Here is a 9,517-nt window from a genome sequence, read left to right as displayed (position 1 = left end):
AGACAATTAGAGATTCACACTTATTCAGCTCTGATGTGTTGTTCAGGTTCATTCAGAACAGAAATATAAGATAGTGTTTGTTCGTAAGGCACAGAACGGAAGGCAATGTACAATATAAAGTAGAGTCTCATTAGATGGCACTGGCTCTATCGATTTTATACTCGAGTGTGTGTGTGTGTGCGTGTGTGCGTGTGTGCGTGCGTGCGTGCGTGCGTGTCTCACCAGGAAAGCACACAGCATGAAGAAACTGATGAAATAAACAATAGCAAAGTTGCTCCTGCAGGTGAACTCCTCTCCTGGTTCAGAGTCGGCCTCTGGATCGCATGGCTTCCCAGGCAGACTGGCTAGCATGATGTCCTGCCACGCCTCCCCTGTGGCACACCTGCAATAAGAATACCATAACACATCACCGCTTTCAACTAGGCCGGTCACAAGTATTAAACTAGAAAAGAAAATTTCTAAGAAATTTTAAGTGTGCCTGCAGCTCGCTAAGTCTGTGCAACCTTGTGTAGCGGTTGGTGTTAGCATTAGCGTTATTAACATTAGCATTTTTTTGCATAAACTTTAACATTATTGTTCTTCATATGACACCACCCACATGTCTGTACGACAAACGGTTCACGAGAAAACAGGTCACTTCCTGTTTGGTGAGGGGCACTTCCTGTTTGGCGAAATAGGCCCCAATTAAGTTTAAGGACTCTTAATCTTGTCATTTGACGCAACCCGCGTGTCTGTATGACAAACGGTTCACGAGATCAAGGGTCACTTCCTGTTTGGTGAGGGGCACTTCCTGTTTGGCGAAATAGGCCCCAATTAAGGTCATGGACGATTAATGAATTAAAGCTGCAAGCAGCGATGACCGGGCCCTCGCAGCTCTACCCACGTCACAAGGCCAGCAGCCAATCAGAAACCAAACAGGAAGTCAGCCATTTCGACTAATTAGTGGCGTTTTGGCGCATTTTTGGCCGTTATCACGGGTCGCACTTTAACGACAGTTTTTTGAGAAAAAATTGTTTTGTGAGAAAAAAAATTTGAGAAAAAAACTTTTTTGAGAAAAAGACATTTTGAAAAAAAAATTGTGAGAAAAAAAAATCTTGAGAAAAAAAAGTGAGAAAAAAAATGTTGAGAAAAAAATAATTTTGAGAAAACAATTTTGAGAAAAAAAATTTTTGAGAAAAAAAGATTTGAGAAAAAAAAATTGAGAAAAAAAAATTTTGAGAAAAAAATGTTGAGAAAAAAAATTTGAGAAAAAAAATTTTTTGAGAAAAAAAAATTTTGAGAAAAAAAAATTGAGAAAAAAAAATTTTTGAGAAAAAAATGTTGAGAAAAAAAATTTTAGAAAAAAAATTTGAGAAAAAAAAAATTTTGAGAAAAAAAAATTGAGAAAAAAAAATTTTTGAGAAAAAAAAATTTTGAGAAAAAAAATTTGAGAAAAAAAAATTTGAGAAAAAAAAATTTTGAGAAAAAAAAAATTTTGAGAAAAAAAAATTTGAGAAAAAAAAAATTGAGAAAAAAAAAATTTGAGAAAAAAAAAATTGAGAAAAAAAAAATTGAGGAAAAAAAGAAAAGGTATGACACCAGCCGCAAGTCTGTACGACAAACGGTTCATGAGTTATAGAGGCACTTCCTGTTTGGTGAAGGGCACTTCCTGTTAAAGAGGGGGCGAGGCTTAATCAATTCCAGCTCATCCCTATTGGTCGGAAAAAGACCAAAGTTGTGTGAGCATTTTACATTTTAAATGACGTTGCTAGGCAAAAATATGGCAGAGTTATGTGGCGCCAAAGTTTCTGGGTTTTTTTCGGAGTCCCCCATTCAAAGTCAATGGAGTTTTTGGGCGTTGTTTTTTGCGAATTACATCGCAATCGTAAAGCGGATCGGAAAGAAAAGTAATAGCACACCATTCCCGGCCGAGCCGCACATTTTGATGTATATATTGCGGGGGTGGCGTAAATCGTGCGGCAGTTATTACGTGCCGAAGTTTCCCCCATTCTAAGTCAATGGGGTTTTTGGGCGTCGTTTTTTGCGAATTACGTCGCAATGGTAACGCGGATCGGAAAGAAAAGTAATAGCAACCTATTCCCGGCCGAGCCGCACGTTTTGATGTATATATTGCGTGGGTGGCGTAAATTGTGCGGCAGTTATTACGTGCAGAAATTTGTGGCGAAACTATGGACTTAATTAATTAACTAGAAGAGAAAATTTCTAAGAAATTTTAAGTGTGCCTGCAGCTCGCTAAGTCTGTGCAACCTTGTGTAGCGGTTGGTGTTAGCATTAGCGTTATTTCATTTGACGCAACCCGCGTGTCTTATGACAAACGGTTCACGAGATCAAGGGTCACTTCCTGTTTGGTGAGGGGCACTTCCTGTTTGGCGAAATAGGCCCCAATTAAGGTCATGGACGATTAATGAATTAAAGCTGCAAGCAGCGATGACCAGGCCCTCGCAGCTCTACCCACGTCACAAGGCCAGCAGCCAATCAGAAACCAAACAGGAAGTCAGCCATTTCGACTAATTAGTGGCGTTTTGGAGCATTTTTGGCCGTTATCACGGGTCGCACTTTAACGACAGTTTTTTGAGAAAAAATTGTTTTGTGAGAAAAAAAATGTGAGAAAAAAACTTTTTTGAGAAAAAGAAATTTTGAAAAAAAAATTGTGAGAAAAAAAAATCTTGAGAAAAAAAAATGTGAGAAAAAAAAATTTTGAGAAAAAAATAATTTTGAGAAAACAATTTTGAGAAAAAAAATTTTTGAGAAAAAAAAAATTGAGAAAAAAATGTTTTGAGAAAAAAAAAATTAGAGAAAAAAATTGAGAAAAAAAAATTTTTGAGAAAAAAAAAAATTTGAGAAAAAAATTGAGAAAAAAAAAATTTGAGAAAAAAAAATTGAGAAAAAAAATTTGAGAAAAAAAAAATTTTGAGAAAAAAAATTTGAGAAAAAAAAAATTTGAGAAAAAAAAATTTGAGAAAAAAAATTTTTGAGAAAAAAAAATTTGAGAAAAAAAAATTTGAGAAAAAAAGATTTGAGAAAAAAAAAATTGAGAAAAAAAAATTGAGAAAAAAAAATTTGAGAAAAAAAGAAAAGGTATGACACCAGCCGCAAGTCTGTACGACAAACGGTTCATGAGTTATAGAGGCACTTCTTGTTTGGTGAAGGGCACTTCCTGTTAAAGAGGGGGCGAGGCTTAATCAATTACAGCTCATCCCTATTGGTCGGAAAAAGACCAAAGTTGTGTGAGCATTTTACATTTTAAATGACGTTGCTAGGCAAAAGTATGGCAGAGTTATGTGGCGCCAAAGTTTCTGGGTTTTTTTCGGAGTCCCCCATTCAAAGTCAATGGAGTTTTTGGGCGTTGTTTTTTGCGAATTACATCGCAATCGTAAAGCGGATCGGAAAGAAAAGTAATAGCACACCATTCCCGGCCGAGCCGCACATTTTGATGTATATATTGCGGGGGTGGCGTAAATCGTGCGGCAGTTATTAAGTGCCGAAATTTCCCCCATTCTAAGTCAATGGGGTTTTTGGGCGTCGTTTTTTGCGAATTACGTCGCAATGGTAACGCGGATCGGAAAGAAAAGTAATAGCAACCTATTCCCGGCCGAGCCGCACGTTTTGATGTATATATTGCGTGGGTGGCGTAAATTGTGCGGCAGTTATTACGTGCAGAAATTTGTGGCGAAACTATGGACTTAATTAATTAATTAAGTATGGCGGATTACAATAAGTGTTTTGCCATTGCGTTGCATGGCAGGCACACTTAATTAAGTATGGCGGATTACAATAAGTGTTTTGCCATTGCGTTGCATGGCAGGCACACTTAATAATGGCCTAATCCAGGGGTCTTCAACGTTTTTGGATTCATGTCAATTTGTGTCTTCAGATATGACGGTTCAAGCTGCTGCTGCTGCTTGAACCGTCAAATATATATAGATTCCTTTATTATCCCAAGGGGGGAAATCAGTTGCCCAGAGGCAGCACAGCAGTATAAGGTTATTAGAGTACAGTAAGTACAGTAAGAGCAAGGTACAACAAGAAAGGGAACAAATAATATATATATAAATATATATACATAAAGTGTCCTAAAGCACAACTATCAATATAATACAGTGCCCAAATCAAAGTGACCATAACAGTCAATGCTAGTTAGTGCAACAAGTAACTCAACATCATGTCAAACACAAGCAGAAAAGGTCAGAGCAATAAAAACAAAAGAAAAAGAAACAAGAAAGGGTGACGCGACGCACAAGAGCACCCTCCATGGAAGGTCCTTAGAGGTCAGAGTCAGTGCAGATATAGCTCCAGTAAAGAAAATCAATTCTAAAAAAAAACTTGAACTTTCGCTCTGTACTTGGTCTGCTCTTTTTCCCCTCTACACCAAAGCTCTTTGCCGAAAATAGCCGCTCTACAAGCACACAACGCCTTACAGCGTGTGAGCTTGTAGATCGAAACGGGTATTTCTTACATTGATGCTCCTACATATTATCATGCAAGCACCAGTTAAAGTTACTTTCCATCCCTCATATACTGTATGCACAGTGCACATCCCATAACCCACACACTGCACATCATTTTGGAGCTCATATCTTTGAACGGGTAAGGGCTAGTTATAAAAAAGGAGAAAAAGGGTTTTTATCACACAAAGATTTGGAGGACCCCCTGTAATAACTATGAGGACCCGGAGAATCGGAGTAGCAGGAGCAGTTTTGCAGTCGCTAAATCGCACTGTTGTGAAGGAAAAAAAGAGTTGAGCCGTAAGGCAAAGCTCTCTGTCTACCGAGCAATATTCCTTCCTACTCTCACCTATGGTCATGAAGTGTGGGTCATGACCCAAAGTATAAGGTCGCGGGTGCAAGCGGCTCAAATGGGTTTCCTCAGACGGGTGGCTGGTATCTCCCTTAGAGATAGGGTGAGAAGTTCAGTCACCCGAGAGAGACTTGGAGTAGAACCGCTGCTCCTTCACTTGGAAAGGAGTCAGCTTAGGTGGTTGGGGCATCTTAGTATGGATGCCCCCCGAGCGCCTTCCTAGGGTTCCTCGATGCACGTCCCACTGGGAGGAGACCCCGTGGCAGACCAAAGACCAGATGGAAGGACTATATCTCCAAACTGGCTTGGGAACGCCTCGGTATACTCCCTGAGGGAGTGGAGGAAGTTGCTCGGGATAAGGAAATCTGAATGTCTCAGTTGGAACTGTTACCCCCATGACCCGATTCCGGATAAGCGGTTGAAGATGGATGGGTGGATGGCAACACAAGTTTGTCTGTGGGTTTTATTAATATTTAACAAATGAAAAGTATCAAAAGATTAAATGTATTAACTACATACAGGTTCCTTTTTCCATTTCCTGAAAAGTAACAGCGTTGGACTTGGGCCAACAGAGCCAGTATGCAACATGCATTCAGGCTAATGAAGAGGGGAGCCCCTGTCTCTGCCTCCGAGGCTCCGCCGTCATTGAAAAAAAGTCAGCACCGCATTCCAACAGATAGCATCAGCCAGGGAACTATGCTTATTGTACCACAAATCTCCTCCAACGAGCTGTTGTGTTTTACAAAGCTCAAAGCATCAAACTGTTTTACAAGTACAAGAGTTGAACTGTGCTTGAGTTATTTTCCCATACAACTCTCTTCACCAAAAAATAGCCCATCAATCCACATGAAGACAACAGTTACAGCATTATTCCTGTCCACATGGGATAAGCAATCATTCCATATATACTGTACCAACATTCACACAAAAGTGTTCTATATCCAGTCCAGTGCTTTTCTATTCCCTACATACCATTCAAATATTATGTTTCCCTCAAGCTCACCACGCATCTTGTGGTGAGCTTGTAGATCGGCTATTTTTGGTGAATGTCCCCCAAGAATAGGATGTTGGGGTTTGAGTGATTGAATAATAAGTATAAAAGTCTATTTACAGGTCTGGATCAATAACAGCCTGTCAGGCCATGGCTACAGCTGACATCACTGTGATGTCAGGGGAACCACACTAAGATATAATCCCCTTTATGCCCAAATGTGGAGTTCCCCTGATGTCATCAATATTAAGCCCATATCTAACAGGAATTATTATGGGAATGCCCATATATGGAGGCCACATACCACACTAACAGAATCCATATATGGCCAAGACAGACAGCCCATATCTGTGTGGCTGGTTCTACAGGCTGGGATCTCCATGTATGGGCATAAAAGTGATTAGTATGATGTCAGTTGTCATACAGATGTCATAGGACTTTCACATAAGGAATAACTGGTAAGCATGTTTGGGCTCTCACAGCATATCTCCATATGCAGTACAAGGACCTCCATATATGGGTAACAGGGGTCTCCATATATGGGTAACTGGTCTGATATACATCACTGGCCAGATGGCCAAGACATGGCGCGACCTCACCCTTTAGGGCGAGGTTGCTTGTCGCCCTGAGGCGAATTACTAGTATTTAATGACCGTAGTCATAAAGGCTTCCTCTAGGCTGAGGTCAAAGGTGCTGCCATCTCTAATACAGACACTTCCCTGGACTCTTCATCAACTACAACATCTGGTGTATTACAGTAGCGCACGCACGCACGCACGCACGCACGCACACACGCACACACGCACACACACACACACACACACACACACACACACACACACACACACACTCAGAGGTCAGAGGTCATAACAAAGGCTCAGAGCTAGCAGGGAGAAGAGTGTCAAGTTGTGGTTCAGGACCCCCAGGGGGTCCCCAGGTGATTCTCTTAAAGGACAACACTGTTTTTTTTTACAAGGGTTCGTTTTAGACTGTACTCAGAGAAAAGAAAAGATGGGTGTTAAAATAATTTCATTTACTGCTTTCTATTGTTTTAGAGCGAGTTTAATGATTTTGATTTCAGTGGTTGAGTACAATAAGCCCATTCCCAGGATGCACCACAATCTTTCACGGTCAGATGTGACAATGAGCTTGTAGAAAAGGGGACGTGTTGTGATTTAACATCATCATAATCTTCCTCAGTGTGTGTGTGTGTGTGTGTGTGTGTGTGTGTGTGTGTGTGTGTGTGTGTGTGTGTGTGCATACCTCTGTCCCTCCGTGTCCAGCTCCTTTATGGGGGCTTTGATGACCTTCTTCTTCAGCGAGGCGTGTTCCTCTATCGTTCTCCTGGCTCCTTCCAGGTCTTGAGGGAAGTCCTTTGTGGACACCGTGTCCTGCATCTCCTCCAACCTGGCCAAGGCCACGCGCACCTGTTGCAACAAAATGGTCACAGGTCACTGTATAGGTGAACCCAAAGGAAACTTATGGAAGTTGTGCCACATCCATTGAACAGTGCTTGAACATCAAGGAATCATCAGGACATTTCCCAGGGAACCCATTTGTACAGTTATAAGTGCAATAGACAACATTTAGCCGCTAGATATCACATTCTCAACACAAATATGGTTACTTATTTCCCTGACTCAAGTCTGCAAGACAGCAATTGAGCAGTTAGCAACGTTTTAAAGTGTCGGCCACCACAGTATCACAGTAAGTAAGAGATGGGCCAGGGGGGTACTGTAGGTTAAGTGGATTTCAGGCCACGATCTCATTTGGACACATACCCCGACTCCATTTCAGCTAGAGATGCTGGGATTTTTCACTTTCGATCCGATTACCAATATGGCAGAATGAATACCGGGATTTCAACTCACATCCTCCACCTCTCACATTATAATGATAATTCAAATAATCCTTTCCTCGCTGCCTTGGAGAAGTAGGACAATGTGTAAACACAGAGCTGTTAAATAACCCCAAGAAGACTGGGAGCTTTTGAAAGAGGACGGAAAAGAAAGGAAATGTATGTAGATGGGTTAGGTAAAAATATTGTACACAAATATCTGTTTATTTCCGAGGTTCAGAGAGACCCGACCATTGAATGATTATTAAAGCCCCTTGCGTGCCTCTGGCTTTCATGTGCTGAGGTCTCACTCACTGCAGCCGTGCGCTGTTAACTGATTGACAGGCAGAAGAAGGCTGCCAATGAATCTATAATATTAACACCAAAACAAAAGCCAGGGATAAAGGAATGCTTTTAGGCTATTTTCTATCTTGAGAGGTAAGTCATTTTCGGTTTGTTTTATCATGAGTGTCAGTGTACACGGGTGCTTTCTCATCAGCCGGGCAGCAGCAGACTTGCCTTGGAGTAGCTATGCATCACGCATGCATTAAGCACCAAAGCTCTTTTTCCCCCACTGTTAATCTGATCCTAGACCAGCATAATCATCTCACAGTTACACAACCATTCATTTTCCCCCACTGTTAATCTGATCCTAGACCAGCATAATCATCTCACAGTTACACAACCATTCATTTTTCCCCCACTGTTAATCTGATCCTAGACCAGCATAATCATCTCACAGTTACACAACCATTCTTGTTGCTGCCTTGCTGCTAACTGACCTGATCCTAGGTCAGCCAAAACGCAGCACACATGTTAACCCATTCAGGCCGGGAACACATTTTAGTGTATGGAAGGGGCTTACAGTACATGTACAGTATGTAGCAACATATTTGTTTTTGTAGGCTAATTTCTGATTTTACGTGGTGCTGCTGTAACTCTGAGAGTGTAGAAATGGAACCAAATGGACCCTTACAGCTCTGTAACTCTGAGAGTGTACAAATGGAACCAAATGGACCCTTACAGCTCTGTAACTATGAGAGTGTAAAAATGGAAACAAATGGACCCTTACAGCTCTGTAACTCTGAGAGTGTACACATGGAACCAAATGGACCCTTACAGCTCTGTAATTCTGAGAGTGTACACATGGAACCAAATGGACCCTTACAGCTCTGTAACTCTGAGAGTGTAAAAATGGGAACAAATGGACCCTTACAGCTCTGTAACTCTGAGAGTGTACAAATGGAACCTAATGGACCCTTACAGCTCTGTAACTCTGAGAGTGTACACATGGAACCAAATGGACCCTTACAGCTCTGTGACTCTGAGAGTGTACACATGGAACCAAATGGACCCTTACAGCTCTGTAACTCTGAGAGTGTACACATGGAACCTAATGGACCCTTACAGCTCTGTAACTCTGAGAGTGTACACATGGAACCAAATGGACCCTTACAGCTCTGTAACTCTGAGAGTGTACACATGGAACCTAATGGACCCTTACAGCTCTGTAACTCTGAGAGTGTACAAATGGAACCTAATGGACCCTTACAGCTCTGTAACTCTGAGAGTGTACACATGGAACCTAATGGACCCTTACAGCTCTGTAACTCTGAGTGTACACATGGAACCTAATGGACCCTTACAGCTCTGTAACTCTGAGAGTGTACAAATGGAACCTAATGGACCCTTACAGCTCTGTAACTCTGAGAGTGTACACATGGAACCTAATGGACCCTTACAGCTCTGTAACTCTGAGTGTACACATGGAACCTAATGGACCCTTACAGCTCTGTAACTCTGAGAGTGTACACATGGAACCTAATGGACCCTTACAGCTCTGTAACTCTGAGAGTGTACACATGGAACCTAATGGACTCTAACAGGTATGA

The sequence above is a fragment of the Nannobrachium achirus genome, assembly GCF_963921795.1.
Source record: "Nannobrachium achirus genome assembly, chromosome: 7".
Taxonomy (NCBI): domain Eukaryota; kingdom Metazoa; phylum Chordata; class Actinopteri; order Myctophiformes; family Myctophidae; genus Nannobrachium; species Nannobrachium achirus.
This window is presented reverse-complemented; position numbering follows the sequence as displayed.